This window comes from Sardina pilchardus, chromosome 4 (genome assembly GCF_963854185.1).
Source record: "Sardina pilchardus chromosome 4, fSarPil1.1, whole genome shotgun sequence".
Lineage (NCBI taxonomy): Eukaryota > Metazoa > Chordata > Actinopteri > Clupeiformes > Clupeidae > Sardina > Sardina pilchardus.
In genome coordinates, this window is record NC_084997.1 from 30351167 (window position 1) to 30368864 (window position 17698).

The 17698-nt window shown below is 41.1% G+C and overlaps 1 long non-coding RNA gene across 1 annotated transcript; it reads left to right on the plus strand.

Moving 5' to 3' along the window:
* The first annotated feature begins 9178 nt into the window (after nucleotides 1-9178).
* On the plus strand, nucleotides 9179-10029 carry LOC134078781 (uncharacterized). Its single transcript, XR_009938864.1, has 2 exons — nucleotides 9179-9261; nucleotides 9879-10029. It is a non-coding gene; the product is annotated as an uncharacterized LOC134078781 (long non-coding RNA).
* Nucleotides 10030-17698: the final 7669 nt, after the last annotated feature.

A 17698-nucleotide genomic window follows, 5' to 3' on the forward strand; every position in this document is an offset into this window, starting at 1 on the left:
TTATACATATCACTGCCTTAAATGTATATGAAAAACTTCCCAAGTTTATAAGCTTCAATTTAAGTCCAAGATGACCTTTCTATCTAGAGGAGTTCAGCTGGTATGATCAAAGTTCTCCACTATACATCAAATCGCAGAAAACAGAACTTTCAAGCATTACCATTCCAAATGGGATTAAGCATATTTTTTTGCATATAAACAATAAACAACCTTTCTAACTAGAGGATTACAGCTGGTATAACCAAAGTTCTCCATTATAGTATAAGTCAAGAAGTCTAATTGCTCCGTTTTGAAACGGACTGGCAGAAAAGACTACAGGCACCCCGGGCCGGCCATAATAAATCTGACCTGGACTAAATGTCGTCCTGAGCTAGGTATTACAGTAGGTGCACTAAAGTGTAGTTTATAGCTACATATCAACACAACTTGTATGCTTAAATAGTGTAACAACCATTTTAAAACTGTTTTGTTAAACTATTCAACCTTAATACTTGCCTATAGTCATCACGCATGCACCTTCCTCTCCCTCTCTCATGCACTCACATGCACAATGGCAAAGCATCCACTTTGTGACAACAACAACACAGCCCATTGTGTAATCTATGAAAATAATTGCGGGCCACAGCTCACTCAGCTTTTGGATTAACATGATACACATGATTTACACTTGTGATGCAAGTTGATAGACAATTGTGTAACAAAAGAAGAGAGAAATGTTTGCATAATTAAATGCAAAAAAGAAAATGTGTGCTGCATATCACCTTTACTATCTACCTCCCTTTTTTGACAACTATCAGTTGTTCATATCAGTTATTGGACTCTTTTTGTGGTAATAATTGATATCGGTATCGACCCTGAAAAAAACATATCGGTCGAGCCCTAGTGAAGAGGCCATGGAGTCTCTTACAGTGGCTCTTTGGAGCAGCGTGCAATCAAAGGCACCACACACTGATGCATGTGGTCAGGACACTCTCTATAGTTCCCCTATAAAAGGAAAAGAGAATGGTGTTGGGAGATGGACCTTCTTCAGCCGTCGGAGAAAGTGCAGACGCTGCTGGGGTTTTTTTGGCCAGGTAGTTGTTGGTGGACCAGGATAGATTGTCTTCAGTGTGGACACCAAGGAACTTGGTGGCCTTCACCTGTTCCTGTTTCCAGTAGTCAACGAGCACCTCTTTGGTCTTTTGGACGTTGAGAAAGAGATTGTTGCCCAGCTGTATATCATCATGGTTGCTGTTACGTTGTTACCCACTACTGTGGTATTGTCTGCAAACTTGATGATGTGGTTTGAGAGAGAGCTGGAAGTTGTGTGTCAGGAGAGTAAAGAGTAGAGGACTGAGCACGCACCAGGGTTCAGTGTGATGGTTCTGGAGCTGGTGCTGACAATCTGAACTGAACTGTCTGGGGCCTCTCCATCAGGACATCCAGGATGCAGTTGCAAATGGAGGTGTTGAGACCCAGCAAGCCAAGCTGCCCAATCAGCTTCATCGGGATGATTGTGTTAACCCTCCTGTTGTGTTCGCATGTGACTGATTGACAATTATTTTCTTTAAAAAATATTGATAACTTATTCTGACTCCCATGAGGCTCCATGACTTGCAGGGCATCTGAACACATAAAACAAATTTTGATCATTTGCATTACAATTTGCGTGTTTAATTTAACTTTAGAACACCCGTGTGTATTCCCGGTCAAAAATGACCGACCATTAGAAATGAATGAGTGAGAAAATGGTCAGTGTGGGTCAATTGAATCCAAGCGCATACCTATTGATCAGATGGACTGTTTGTGTGCTTCTGTACATTAAAACACACACACAAACACACCATCACTCCCCCTATTTGCTTCTCTGCCAGCCCCCACTGGAACCTTTCCCCAATATAATGTTCTGCTTTCTGACTCGCATGAGCTCAGGTCAAGTTCAAAACAGGTAATATTCAACAGAATATAAGTTGATACAAAGAGCTATCACAACATTAGATGATAATATATGTATCACTATGGATTTATAACAAGTTATAATGCAGCAGCCATTTATGACGGATGCATAAAACTAGCAAACATGAAACGAACACAACAGGAGGGTTAAACGCAGAGCCAAAGTCAATGAACAGCATCCTCACATGGGTGTTGCATTCAGTGCCGCTGCTGGCCATTTTGGTGCCTATGTGAGTTGCTTTGTGTTTCAAATTAAAAGTGAAGCCTGGTAGCCACCTAGCTATTTGAATGGATGTGCGAAACTCATCAATTCCATTCTACAAAGGAAAAGTAGTAGACTAGTCTTTATATTCTTGTCCATGTCCCAAATCACATTGATTGCAGCTTATGTTAAAGAGCCCTTTCACCAATCTGAGTTTAAAAATGATCAGTAGGCCTAGGACCTATAGGACCCAGATAACCTCACAAACAACAATCTCTCTTTGTTGACTTCATGATTTCCTTATTTAAAAGGAGATACACAATGATAATTCAGCTGGAGTCTGCCACTCTCGTTGCCTCTCTCCTGCATTTAAGTGAAGTAAGTAAAGTTAGATCTGCTACATGTGGTGGAGATTGAGAAAACCCCAAAAGTACAGTATCATCCATGAATGGACCATGGTGTTGGTGTATTTTGACATTGTAAACGTTATTGAGGAGGAGAGAAGCACAGTTTGCAGTAAAGATAGGCTACTATTTATTGGCTATATTTGGGTGGCCCCTCTGTCCTTTGGTGCCTTAAGCACAGTGCATGATGCGCGTGGTGGGAGTGACGGCACTGGTTGCATTGTTCCAGGTGTTTAGGGGCAAAGTGGAGGGCAGATGAAATTGCATCACCCATGGACCTGTTCTTGCAATAGGCACACTGGTAGGGAGGGTGGTGGGGAGCCGGCGTCTGATTAGGACTAGCTTAGGACTGCCCGCTCCAAGCACTTCATGATGACTGAAGTGAGTGCCAACGGTCGGTAGTTGTTGAGCTCCATCACTGTTGGCTTCTTATGTAGCTTAGGACTGCCCACTACAAGCACTTGAATCTAAAAAGTTATTTTGGTTTCATTTCTACTCAGAAACTCTAAGAGACTGCTTTATAGAATCCCTGAATTTTGCTTACTTGCCCTGACTGTGCTTGTTTGTGACTTTCAGCTAAACAACCCTTTAACTTTTAAGACCACCACAGGATTCTGCAAGGAGTACAGTATAAGGATTCTACAAGGAAAGTAAATTTACTGAAACGTTCATTAATAAGCCTTTATGCATGGGGAAACTTACTCATTCATACTTATATACAAATTTTTACACTTTTACTGTACATATTATTACAAGGGATAGTCTCCCCAGAGCAACTAATAGGTTAAGTGCCCTGCTCAAGGGCACAATGGTGGCAGGCCTGATTTTAACCCACAACTTGTCTTGCTGCTTAGCCTGACGTTGTCATACTCAAAATTCTAGTCAGAATTTGAGTCTGATACTGCTCCACTGGGCTGTTAGCCTGACGAGCCAGACCCACATCAAGATGTAGGGTCTGGACACTCACCGTAGACAGGGCTCAATCGGAGGGGTGGGATAAATAGTTGTCTTTCAAATTCCCTCCCCGCAATAGGATAACGCTAAACGAATCATCTTCTTGTTTTCAAGTAGCAGGATGCGTAACCTTCCCTCTCCATGCAATAGGATAACGCTAAACGAATCATCTTCTTGTTTTCAAATAACAGGATGCGTTACCATCGCAACTTCTGGTCGCTTGTCAGTCACCATTATGTTAAGCCCACCCACCGACTCTATACACGCTGTGATTGGCCCGCTGGTGCTTCGGGTTCTCAGCTCCCTGGCTCTATGGATCGTGCCTAGACTGCCCCGCCAGCCAAATTACATTTGCTGCCGCTAGAGGCATCTAGATTTCTAGGCTACTGGGCTGTAATTATGGGGTGTGTTTCAACTGAACCAGGAAAAAAAATGCCTCTTCACTCAATTGGATAGACCTACAACCAATCAGAGCAGCATCTTTGTTGTAAGCTAAGTCAACCAAAGCGCTCTTTGGTGAAGTGGTTGAGTACGTCACTGTTAATCATTTCTCCATTGTCACATAAAGCCCACCCTGACAATTTGATTGGTCTGCACAGCTCTGGTTCAAGCATAGTTGTGCCACAATGGAGCAATGCCAGACCGAACTTCCAAACCTTAAATGTTGTGGCCGGGGCTAAGTTCGGCTGGCATCCAGGCTACTTGCTGCTGCATGTTAGCCCATTGCCAGACAACCACCACATCAGGTTCTAAAGCTCGTAAGAGGATTCTCAACTGTCTTAATCAAGCGTCACTGAACAACCATCATCATTAACTGATCACACGGCTGACTAGCGTATTGATTACTCTCTCTTTCTGACTTCCATGGTAGCTACTATACAGTGTTGTCATTTCTGGTGATCCAAAGAGGTCAGAGGTGAGCAAGCAGCCATCAGTGAAAATGGACGTGGCTGTAAACTGGTCATCAGAGATACATCCGGACTGCATGCCCAGAGCATAACTACACTGGACACACACACACACACACACACACACACACACACACACACACACACACACACACACACACACACACACACAGATGCTCTGACCAGTGCTCATATGTACTAGAGTAGAACTCACATTTGTTGACTCTTTTAAAAATATGTTTAATATATGCTTAATCCCATTTGGAATGGTAATGCTTGAAAGTTCTGTTTTCTCCGATTTTATGCATAGTGGAGAACTTTGGTCATACCAGCTGTAATCCTCTAGATAGAAAGGTCAACTTGGATTTAAATTGAAGCTTATAAACTTGGGAATTTTTTTGTGTACATTTGAGGCAGTGATAGGTATAACAAAATGCTTGAAAATGATCAGTTTTGATGACAATTTGTCAGGCGGACAGACATATTTTTGTCTTTTGGGGTATGTTGAGGGTTATATTTGACAGCAAAAAGGCAGCAATCCCCAAAATCTTTTTTTGGTAGTTTCCCCTATGTGTCAGGATACACCATGCTAAATTATAGGGTTATATGACCATTTATGTAGCTCCAGTACCTTAATATTCACAATTATGTCATTCCGCCAAAAGCTTTTCCCAAAAAGAGTGTTTTTTGGCTCCTGAGACCAAACGGGGCCAAGTTGGGGGTGGTCATTACCATCTTGTGATGGCTCAAGGTATAAGATAATAGGAAATAATAGTGAAAAAAAGGTAGCAAAAAACATCCTGAGGGGTGGACCTGGCTCCCGGCCTAACTGATCTATGAAAAACCCTGGCTAGACTATCCCTGGTGGTGATGTTGCCGCCCCATCATTCTTTATCTAGATCAGTAGGAACAAAGGAAGAATCGAGGAAGGAAGGGAGGATAAAAAGACGAATGAGAGGCCATGGCTATGTAGGCTACCTTTGTCTTAAAAACCGAATTAGTTGAAAACACCGTAGATAAATGTCCCCTCCACTTCCAATCAAATAGGCCTACTACAGTAGGTTATTTATCAAACATCTGTAAAAAAAAAGAAAGAAGAAGAAGCAAACAACGAGTAGGCCTATGTTATTAAGGCTACCTTATTTAAAATGATAACCATAGACAGACAATCTGTTGTGTCTGGCAAGTAAATGCATGTAGCAAATAGTATAGCCTATAAATGAGCAGGGCGGTCTGATTTGAATGAAGCTCGCTGAACCAATCAGATAATACAATTACCATTATAATTAACTTCTAGCTTGGCTATTCGCCTGGTCGGGACCAGGCTAGGTGCAGAGAATAAATTCCGATGGACTTATGTGTGCAACTTATGTGTGCCATCTCTTTTGTGGAACCAAGTCCAGGCTAAATTCATCTAGGATAACCAAAAAATCCCAGCTTAATCCCTTTGGTGAAATACCCCTCAGGGCTCGAGGTGCGCAGTAGTCCTAGGTGTTGTGAGCCTTCTGTTTATTCCCCCACCTACTGTACTGGTCTCTTCGCGCGTGCTCGCGCTCACAGATGAGTTGTCAAACGTTCACAAATAAGTTGTTTTCAGGCTGCATTTCATGTATGCCATGATCACTAGCCTATACTACAACCACTCAGACAAAAGACATGTAAAATATAGGCTATAGTTTGCAATCTTTATAGCGCTAAACTAGATTGATAATAGAATAGATTTCTTTTCTGATTAGGCCTACACCAGAATGCTTTGTTGAAATGTTACAGTAAAATCACAAAATTTTCCTCTGGCGATGCCCCCAGACCCCTCTACAGGGATTTATTTAGCAATAAATGTAAACTTTTTCACCATTATCTTTAAGTATCCTGTATTCACTGTAAAAACTAGAAAAGCACTCAGTGAGCGCAAACCTCCGCCAAGCGAACACACAACCGTCTCCTGCAACCAGACCATGATACAGATCACTCCCAAAATGTAAGTTTCTTCCTTGGGCCGGGACATTTCATCGAAATCCATCCATGATTTTTTTTTCTTTTTTTTTTGTAGGACAGTGAAGGGTGAGACTGGAAGTAAGTGGGAGAGAGAGATGGGGTGGGACTGGGAAATGACCGCAAGTCGGACTCGAACCTGGGTCCCCGTGGGCACTCGGACCCGTATGTGGTATGAGCGCTGTAGCCTGCTGCGCCACAGCGCTCCCATCGAAATCCATCCATAACTTTTTTTTTCGCTTGCTAACAAACAGACAAACCCAATGAAATATATAATATGTTCATTTAAGACACCTACCAATAAGCAGCATGGTAGACATTTGACCTGAATCGCTTATAATCGGTTTTTAGGGTTCCCCTATTCTCAGGGCTAAAACAGGTAGTGCATCCCAAAATGTTCAATGTTAACATTCAGATTCATATTCTACACACCTAGACCTTTCAAAAAAGTATGGTTTTGTTAAGGGGGGGGGGGGGGGGGGGGGGGGTGCACGGTAGGCCTATCTAGCTCGCGGCCTACCGTATTGGATTTTGATTGCAACAGAAACGCTTAGCTGAATGCATAATTTGTTCATGCAGTTTGGCCTTTTCGTTTAGCTTATTGAAACGGAGGTTTTATCACGGATTCACACAACTATTTCTGAACACTTAGACCAACGTGGATATGTGGGGAAAATTCAGTTTAACTTTCACCAAGTTAAAACAGCATGTGATGTTGTTCCTGTTTGTTTAAAAATGTCTGTTTGCTCGTTGGGTTAAAGACACACTTCCCCAGCTGTTCATTGCATACAGTTTGAAGGAATTATTTAAAAAAACGAAGGAGGATGTTTTCCATATAGCATAGCCTGCTACATATTTCGTTGTCTTAGAATTCGCCATCAGGTGTTGTACTGTAAGATATACTGACAGCGCAATAACTTGTTCTTTTTGGTTTGGTCTAATGAGTGCAGAGCTATCCCCTCAGCACTGTATCGGTTGAATCACGCCCCATAATCACGGCTGAATGGAGCAGTTTCAGACTCATATTCTGACAAGAATTGAGTATGACGTCATCAGGCTATTTAAGAAGGGTAGCTCAGTTCCCCTGGAGAGCTAGAGAGAGCAGGGATCCTGATGTGAGGTAAAGCTCTATGCTCTGTGTGAGTACCTTGAATGGCTGATTGCCTAAGTTATTTTGTTTTCTTTTGTTAAAAGTGTTTTGTTTCATAAATAATAGCCTATTGCTATTTCTGCACATTTTCATTATGTAATAAATAGTTTGACACCAATTGTTTGAAACTGGAACTATCTCTCCTGGACATTATTTTCCACCAACATCTTCAAGCTCACATCCCAACTGGTGAGCTGGCCGTTGCGGTCTCTCACCTGGTATGTCATAATTGTTATATTTAGCAATTTAGATTACTTGCATAGTTATTTGGTCTCTTTCTGATTTTAGCTCTGCTTTTCATTCTAATTCAAAGTCTAATTTTATTTGTTTTGAAGTTTGATTTTGTCTTGTGACAACTTCACCCTTTCAGTCACACAAATAATGGACCTGTGGAAATCATTCCATTAGTAAAGCAGTCAATGTTCACAAAACATTTTCAGTGAAAACATGCACAGTCAACTTCTGCTTCACTAATGTAAAATGGCAACGCAGTTGCATTACTCTGCATGGTTGCATGATGCTCCATGAGAAATACTTGCCAAAACAGCACAGTTGTGGACTTATGGGAAGTTTTCCTTCTGCAAGCCTCATTCACTGGTTAACAAAATATTAACATGCTTTTTATTTCATGGTATTTGGCATATACTTTTGAGTATCTATTGGATCTAAACCTATCATAGTTTTGTTTAATGTTTGATGATAATATCGTAAACAATGTATTGTATAATGCGTATACAATTTCCTGCATATAAGCCGCATTGTGTATAAGCTGCAGGACAGTGTTTTATGCAAGTGAAAAGAAACAAAACCATATTAACACCATATAAACTGCCCCCCTGTATCAACCTCATAGCAGAAGAAATTTTGCAAAATCAATGTATAAGCCGCGGCTAATAGTCGGGAAATTACGGGTATTGTAGCAGCCAAATATGTTGCTGTGATGGACATGATGTCTCAAGGTGCCACAAGGTGTCGCTGTGTATCTGTGTGGGTATCAGGTATATAATTAGGTAGGAACCTTACTGTTGTGGTTAGGTGTTGACCCTGTAAGGACAAAAGGTTTTTGACCGTTCTACCGTGGAGGTGGGTTTGTATGGAGTTTCGTTTGTGCCAAAAAGTTCAAACAATACTTTTTCAAATTCAAACAAAAATCAATTAATCAAAATACCAAATACAAAATCTAAACAAAAAAAATAAAGTCGAAAAAAAAAATCTAAACTCGCAAACAAATTATTTGTGTAGTTGCAAAAAAAACTGTTTGAATAACTTGTCTTTTGGTTTACAATAACAACAGTCATTTGCAGCGACATCATTCGTTTGTTTGCTCCTGGCTTTTTCAGTTTCGATTCTGGCTCTCGCGTTTGCGCTGCCTGTTTCTTTGCTTGCGATTCTGGCACAAACTTCACATGTGGGTGGGTGTCTGTGGGGTGCATTCCTATTGGCTGATGCGTTTTGACTGACAGCTTTACTATGGATTCAAGCGCAAGAGCTACCCACCTCCCCCCCAGGTAGTGGTGCAACGCTCTTTTTGGCCACTATGTACAGGTATATGCGATGTGGCGCTATTGAGCACAGTATGTCAACCGCCATATGAAGAAGAAGAAGATATTGACCACAGTAAGTAGTTCTGTGAGCTAGCTACACCAAAGCCATCGATGGGCTACACGCGTTATGGACTCAAAACAATGGGTTTTCCTCACTACTCATTAACCCAAGGTAAGAAGTGTAATCTAATTTGTTATGGGTCTAATTTTCACGTTTATGTGGGATGTTATGGCGTAGTTGTTACAATACTGACGCTGGTTTTAAGGTATCAGATGGCTATCTTAGCATCGTAGGTTTGTCCACATACAAACGAGGCTTTTGATGAAATGTCGCACTACAGTAGCCTAAATTATGAATTCATACCATGTATTTATTTGTTCAGAAGTATATTGTTAATGTCCTCGCGTTATATAAGCGTATGTGTCCGATTATGTCATGAAATATCGCTATGTTGTCAACGGTAGTCTAGCATAGTATGAGCGCGATGGTGCGATCTATCTGTGGTCAGTTCATCAATGGCCCTGGCGATCTCTGGAGGTCCACTCTTTGTGAACGTTTGGAGACCACAGACATAGTGTAACCTTAGTTAGAGTATTGGTTCATTTGCCTGAGAAAGACCCAAGGGTCGAAACGTTACTTTTTGTAAACATGGGAGCTCAAGCAGTGTTGCCAACGTTACCTTCTTCTGTTACATCTCCCCAGGAAATGTTATTAAGCACTGTGACCAGCTCTGTCTTTTGATTAGTACATGTAATTTGTCTTTTGCTTGTGCTTGTGTGTTTGTGCAGAACAACTCATCGTGATGGAGCACCTGTACTCCCTGATACAGCAGGATCTGAGGGGATTCCTCAGACAGGACGCAGATGTGGATTGACAACATCCTGCAGTTTAACTTTATTAGAATAAGTGTTGTTTTGAATAAAGAACAATAAAATTGTACTACTTACTACTTACTACATACTACTTACTGTATGTTAACCTGACTCACCACTTGAATTTCGTTCCACCTAGCTCCTCACATTCATCTGGAACTACTCCATTGGAAATGTATTTCAGAAGGCAGGGCCTTGTCAAAACACCTTTCATATGATTGGATAAACTAATTTATTGACATGCTACTACAACAGGGGTGGGCAAACTAAGGCCCAGGGGCCACATGCGGCCCTCTGCTCTGTTTCATGTGGCCCGCCATGAAGTCAAACACATAAAATTAAATGTGGCCTGTTGTTACATAAACCTGATATACATCCATCACACAGCATGGTTTCATAACTGATGTGCTATGTTTGTCAATGAAAACAAGAGAACAGGCCGCACTATGCATAAGCAATCACCATTTATTCACACAGACGCGTTTCGGCGCTCTGCCTTCCCAGTATGTTTGTCAATACCATCATCAAGCTGTACTTTTGGGAACTCTGACTGAATAAATACATTTTTTTGGAAGGTAACATCACTTTTTCATTGCTTAATTAATCATAGCATATAAGCTTACCATTCTTAACATCCAACTACTTGGTAACTTTCTAATGTAGCTTGGCATTTTCTGCCTCTCGGATGCGCGCGCAGCCAGTATAGTTGGTAAACGAGAAACCTATGTATATCAACAATAACAGCAATATCAACAGTCACAACAGTGTCCACGTCCACTGGGTGTGCAAGGGACCAGGCAGAGTCAGCTAGTCATGTGCGGAGCATAGCTGTGTTTTTTGGTTTGTAAAGGACACAGCAGGAGAAGGGTGAGCTGGGTTTGTGGCGGCTGGAAGTCTGCAGGTGTGCAACGGACCGGGCAGAGCCAGCCGGGTGTGTGAGGGAGAGAGCAGCGTCTGTTGGGAGTGTGAAAGCCACAGATTTCAGAGCCACCCTGAGGGGCTGGGCAAAGCCTGCTCTGTGTGTTAGAGACACAACAGGATCTGTTGGGTGTGTGAGGGATGGGGTACAGCGCATTGTGTATGTGAGGGACACAGCTAGATCCATCGGGTGTGTGAGGGATGGGGTACAGCGCATTGTGTATGTGAGGGACACAGCTAGGTCCATCGGGTGTGCGAGGGGTGGGGCAGGGCAGAGCCTGCAGGTACTGTGGAGCAGAGTCTCTCAGGTATGTGAGGCACACAATAGGATCCACCAGGTGTGTGAAAGACGCAGCGGACTCTGTCTGGTGTGTGGTGCTGTGCTGCAGATGGAGAAGAGGCCGTCAGCTGTGCTGTGTTGTGCTGCAGATGAAACAGGGACCGATGGTTGTGATGGCAATGAAGCAGAGGTTGACCAAAGACTGTGTGGTGTGTATGGGACAGAGAAGAGGTCAGTTGAACAGGTCAAACTGCAGGATGTTGTCAATCCACATCTGCGTCCTGTCTGAGGAATCCCCTCAGATCCTGCTGTATCAGGGAGTACAGGTGCTCCATCACGATGAGTTGTTCTGCACAAGCACACAAGCACAAGCAAAAGACATGAGACATGTACTAATCAAAAGACAGAGCTGGTCACAGTGCTTAATAACATTTCCTGGGGAGATGTAACAGAAGAAGGTAACGTTGGCAACACTGCTTGAGCTCCCATGTTTACAAAAAGTAACGTTTCGACCCTTGGGTCTTTCTCAGGCAAATGAACCAATACTCTAACTAAGGTTACACTATGTCTGTGGTCTCCAAACGTTCACAAAGAGTGGACCTCCAGAGATCGCCAGGGCCATTGATGAACTGACCACAGATAGATCGCACCATCGCGCTCATACTATGCTAGACTACCGTTGACAACATAGCGATATTTCATGACATAATCGGACACATACGCTTATATAACGCGAGGACATTAACAATATACTTCTGAACAAATAAATACATGGTATGAATTCATAATTTAGGCTACTGTAGTGCGACATTTCATCAAAAGCCTCGTTTGTATGTGGACAAACCTACGATGCTAAGATAGCCATCTGATACCTTAAAAACCAGCGTCAGTATTGTAACAACTACGCCATAACATCCAACATAAACGTGAAAATTAGACCCATAACAAATTAGATTACACTTCTTACCTTGGGTTAATGAGTAGTGAGGAAAACCCATTGTTTTGAGTCCATAACGCGTGTAGCCCATCGATGGCTTTGGTGTAGCTAGCTCCACGGAACTACTTACTGTGGTCAATATCTTCTTCTTCTTCATATGGCGGTTGACATACTGTGCTCAATAGCGCCACATCGCATATACCTGTACATAGTGGCCAAAAAGAGCGTTGCACCACTACCTGGGGGGGAGGTGGGTAGCTCTTGCGCTTGAATCCATAGTAAAGCTGTCAGTCAAAACGCATCAGCCAATAGGAATGCACCCCACAGACACCCACCCACATGTGAAGTTTGTGCCAGAATCGCAAGCAAAGAAACAGGCAGCGCAAACGCGAGAGCCAGAATCGAAACTGAAAAAGCCAGGAGCAAACAAACGAATGATGTCGCTGCAAATGACTGTTGTTATTGTAAACCAAAAGACAAGTTATTCAAACAGTTTTTTTTTGCAACTACACAAATAATTTGTTTGCGAGTTTAGATTTTTTTTTTCGACTTTATTTTTTTTGTTTAGATTTTGTATTTGGTATTTTGATTAATTGATTTTTGTTTGAATTTGAAAAAGTATTGTTTGAACTTTTTGGCACAAACGAAACTCCATAGGTTTGCCATGCTGTTTTAACAATTGGCAGTAAAACGTTAAATAAATGGATTACACTCTGAAGCAAGGACAACGCTTGGGGCCCTTCTTAACGGTAATAAAAAAGCTGAACGCGTCAACCAGGTCATTCCAGGGCCAAATAGCTAAGTAGATAGGCAGTAAGCCAATCTTCTATAACATAATATAATATAATATATGTATAATAAGTAAGGAAACTTGACTTTGGCCCATTATATCTCCACTTTAATAATACCAATCACTAAAGTGTTTTATGTCATTTTCATCGTTTATTAGTCACCTTTACAATGAGGTACAGCTTGTAAGCATTGGGCTCCCACGGAATGAGCAACACAAGCAAACGTGTAAGTAGTGCCAATGAAAAATGGCCTGTTATGCTGTTGGAATTCACCTTTGTTACTTCAAGCATTGACGATTGCACTCTCCCACAGAAATGAGGAAAACAAAACATGTTAGGCATATTCGTTCATTTTATACTCAGTGTCAGGGTCCTCAGTAGCGTGTAGAGGATCCATATGCAGCCACAACAGCTTGGCACCTTCTTCTCATGCTGGTCACCAACCTGGCTACATTCTGCTGTGGGATGGCATTCCATTCCTCGATAAGGATCTGTTAAGTCAGCCAACCTGGTTCTGTTGGTGACTCTGGCATGTACAGCACGCCCAAGCTGATCCCACAAGTGTTCAATTGGGTTGAGGTCTGGACTCACGTCACGGCAGGCCATTCCATCCTCTCCACTCCCCAAATTCTAGAGGTACTCTCTGATGATCCCAGCTGGGCGAGCGTTGTCATCCTGGAGGATGGCATTTGGTCCCATATTCTGGAGATATGGAATTGACACTGGCTCCAGAATCTCATCCCGGTATCTAAACTCACCTGGTAGCACTTGAAGCCCAAAATGAGATGTCTGGCAGCAGAACCCTATTACTGGCCATTTTGGCACATTTTTCGTTGGCACTACTCAGACATTTGGCTGTATTGCTCATTCCATGATTGCCCTATGCTTACGAACTATACCTCATTGTAAAGGTGACAAATCAACGATAAAAATGATATGAAACACTTTACTGGTTGGTATTACTAAAGGGGAGATATAATGGGCCAAAGTCAAGTTTCCTTACTTTTTGTGAGCAGTTTATATATATACATATATATATGAGAGAAAAAGACAAACACAAATGTCTGGACGAGGAAGAGCAAGAGCAAAGGGCCCAGGAGAAAAGTAGGCCCAATTAGAGAGGGCATGGTAGGTGTAAGAATGTGTGCGGTGGTGGCATTCCAAGCAAAGCCGTCGATATCTCAAAGTTGCGTCACAACCGGTATGGGTCGTTCAGTAGTTCCACACATCGGGGGAATTAATGAATATCTTAGGTGTTATCATAAGACTTTTCTACATGACTTAAGGTCGTGTGCATAATGCATTTTCAGTGAGTAATATATGTATGTGGCAATACAGTTTATAGTAATTTTCATTGACTTTTTTACCGTAAGTAGAAATGCGATTGCTGCTGTCAGTCCCATAGTAAACAGGGACCGGGAACTATTGAGACTACCACTAACCACGTAACCGCTCTAACAGTGAAGTCAACGGCTGATGCAACTTTGAGATATCGATGCCTTTGATTCCAAGGGCTGCAAGAACAGTAGTCAGTGATGAAATTTATGCCACTATTGACCATGTAATCAACCTAGGCCTTTCACTAAGAAAGGCTGCTGAGAATAAATGAATATCAGATGCAATGTTGATGAGACAGTAATTTTGTGCTTTTTTTTAGACCCCCCCTTTTTATTTGGGCTTTTTGCTGTTGTTTTTTGTTCAGAATGCTCTTGTGTGTTTCATGGATATTTTGTTCACTGTAAGCAATACTGTTTTGTAGGTGTGAGTCTGTGTTAAGAGTTTAAAAAGAGAAAAAGTATCTGAAGTATACAGTAGGTAAGCGCTCATTAGCGATTGAAAAAAACTGTAAACATATTTTGTACTTAAGTATTGCAAGTAGTTTATTTTTAAAAGTAGGCTACTTCTCAAGTACTGAAAGTAAAAGTACAAGTGTAATTAGCTGATTCGTGAACGAGATGAAAGATAAACGCTAGAAAGCTGGTTGAAACCTTTTTTCCATTCCATTTCCATTTTCCATGGGGGGGGGGGGGGGGGGGTAGATCTATCTATCTAACTATCTAACTATTTATCTATCTATCTATCTATCTATCTATCTATCTATCTAACGATCTATCTCATGCATCAGTCAGGAGCCATAGCATGAAAAATACATGATGAGACTATTGGTGTCACAATTGTTTTAATATGATAAGTTAAGAATTTTGATACTTTCTTGATTTGATTAGGGTGCCCCACCACACCAGTGGAGATCAGACATTACAAGGCACTTCCCCAAACACTCAGTGAAAAGGTGGCTTCATATCATACTGTATGTTTGTATTTAAAACATTTTGAAATTCATATGAAGTTTACATTAGGCCTATTTATGATCTGCACAATTAGCTAAAATGCATAGTAAGTTGACTATTTCATATTGATTTTTATTTTGACTTTTAACTTTAATGCCAACTGTCTAATTGAGTGCCTGTCACTTTAAAAGAACGTGAGAGTAAATAGGCTTCAATCATGGTAGACTATCCGGCTAGTCTAAAATAGGCATAATGCATAGGAATATGTGGAAGCAATGCTTATGTTTTCTATGTAATTCATGTAGTTTAAATAAATGTTCTAAAACCACGTGGAAGAACACAATATTCAAATACTGTAGTAGGTATTAGGCCTACTAGTTGCTGTAATCAAGGGTTCGCAAATCAATGTGAATTTAGGCTACATGAGAAGTAATATTAACATTCTGTAGGCCTACATTATCTGCAACGGGCGAAAAAGGCAGAATCATACCGGTATTTCCATCTCCACAACCATTAGGCTACCCTCGGTAGAATATCTCACAAGCTCTTCGTTCATATGGTTTATGCATAGCCTGTATCAGAATAAAGGCCAGTGTTGGGAAGGTTACGTTAGAAATGTAATGTGTTACAGTTACAAGTTACTCTGTTTAAAATGTAATAGTAGTGTAACTATTTGAATTACTTTTTCTGAGTAATGTAACTAATTACTTTTGATTACTTTTTTGATTACTTTTCCGATTTTTGAATGATATATATAGTCCCCAAATCCATGCGAAGATTTCGGCCTTGGCCTACAGGCTGCCGAGCAGTTCTGTACAAGTGCACAAGGCAGCAAGGGCATTCAATACATGAATTAGCATAACATTTTTTGTGAGGATAATATAATGATAATCATAACACGTTTACAGGCAGGCATGTAGGCCTACGCTGATGGCGCTGTAGACGTGATAGAGCCTATCAGAAGGTCCCGTATCAAACTATGGCTGTGGAGGGAAACAGTTCTTTTTACATACAATATTATTTGCAAAGTTTTGCTGACAATATTGAGATGTAATTCAAATTGTAATTTTGAAAAATGTCCAAAGTACCTGTAATTGAATTACATTTTTTTCTACAGTAACTGTAATATATTACTGTTACATTTATTTTGTAATTAAATTACGTAACTCAATTACATGTAATGCGGTACTCCCCAACACTGATAAAGGCAGACCTTACCATATACGAGGATATGAAGCATTTGTACAATAAGCCATTCCCGAGTAATCCCGTTTTAAAATGGCAACACATTTCTTCTTGGTCTCAGACTTCAGTCTGTGTAGCACCCCACAATAACATTGGAAAGCTAAGATCGTGCTCTGTCAACAAGTGAAAAGCATCAGTGTGACTAGAACTTTGTGAGCAATCTGACAGAGAAGAATGTGCATTTTGCAATTTTTCACCCGACGCATATAATTTCTCTGAGGGGGCAGAGTTATCTCTGGGGAGTGGAAAGGTGAATTTAGTTTGTTCTTTTTAAAGACTCTTTTTTTTTTCGAAAGAACGGATTTGTTTGTGACTGACACACTGACGAGTAATGCAGCACATAGGCCTACATAAAAAATGTATCAGAGTAACAGTAGGCCTACTAAACTTTGTTCAATAATGTCTAGTCAGTATAGCCTACTAAACTCATCGAAAATATGTACTGAAGTAAAAGAAGTAGGAGAAAAAAAACTACTCCAGTAAAATGCAGATACAGTATTTCAGTACTTACTGTAAGTAGAAAGTAGTTCTACTTCCTGTGCACACACACACACACACACACACACACACACACACACACACCTGTCTTTCTTTCTTCACACTTCATACATGGACAGGCCTAGCTGGTGCAGGCTATGTACAAGTTGATTAAACTTGATTTAACAGAGATCTCTGCACTTTGTGCTCTGAATGGGTGTAGACAAGAACTGGCAGGCTATACAAGCACACTAATAGGCATGAATTGATAGTACTGATATTGGAGTGTTGTTAGTCAGACAATTTTGAGCATTTTAGGCACAATGTCTTGTTAAAGAGACCGAGACAGCCTAAAGGTGTTTATTTTTTTTTATTTTTTTTAATGTTGTATTGTTTATGTGGTCCACTTTTGCAAACAACCTTGAATATCTTTGCTTTTTGGCACCAACCCCTGTGTTACAATAGGCTACCAGGCATCCAGGCTACAGAAATGTGAGGTTTACACGCAAAATGCCTAATTGGACCTTTTCGGAATTTGACCTTTGATTAGGGTCAAACACCTTCAAGAAGAACTGGAGACATATGTTTTCCCCTCAAGAACACATAACAAAGATATAATAGGCTAGTCTCCAAAAAATAACATGTGATTCCCACAAACTCCCAAATTAGGCCCCCTGACTAGGCTACTGGTAAAAGCTGACAGAATGGGTGATCTTGCTACCCACGATCTTGTTCATTGGCTAGACTATATGCCAAAGTTACAAAGAGCTGGCGTTACAACAGACTCTGAGGTGTTCAAG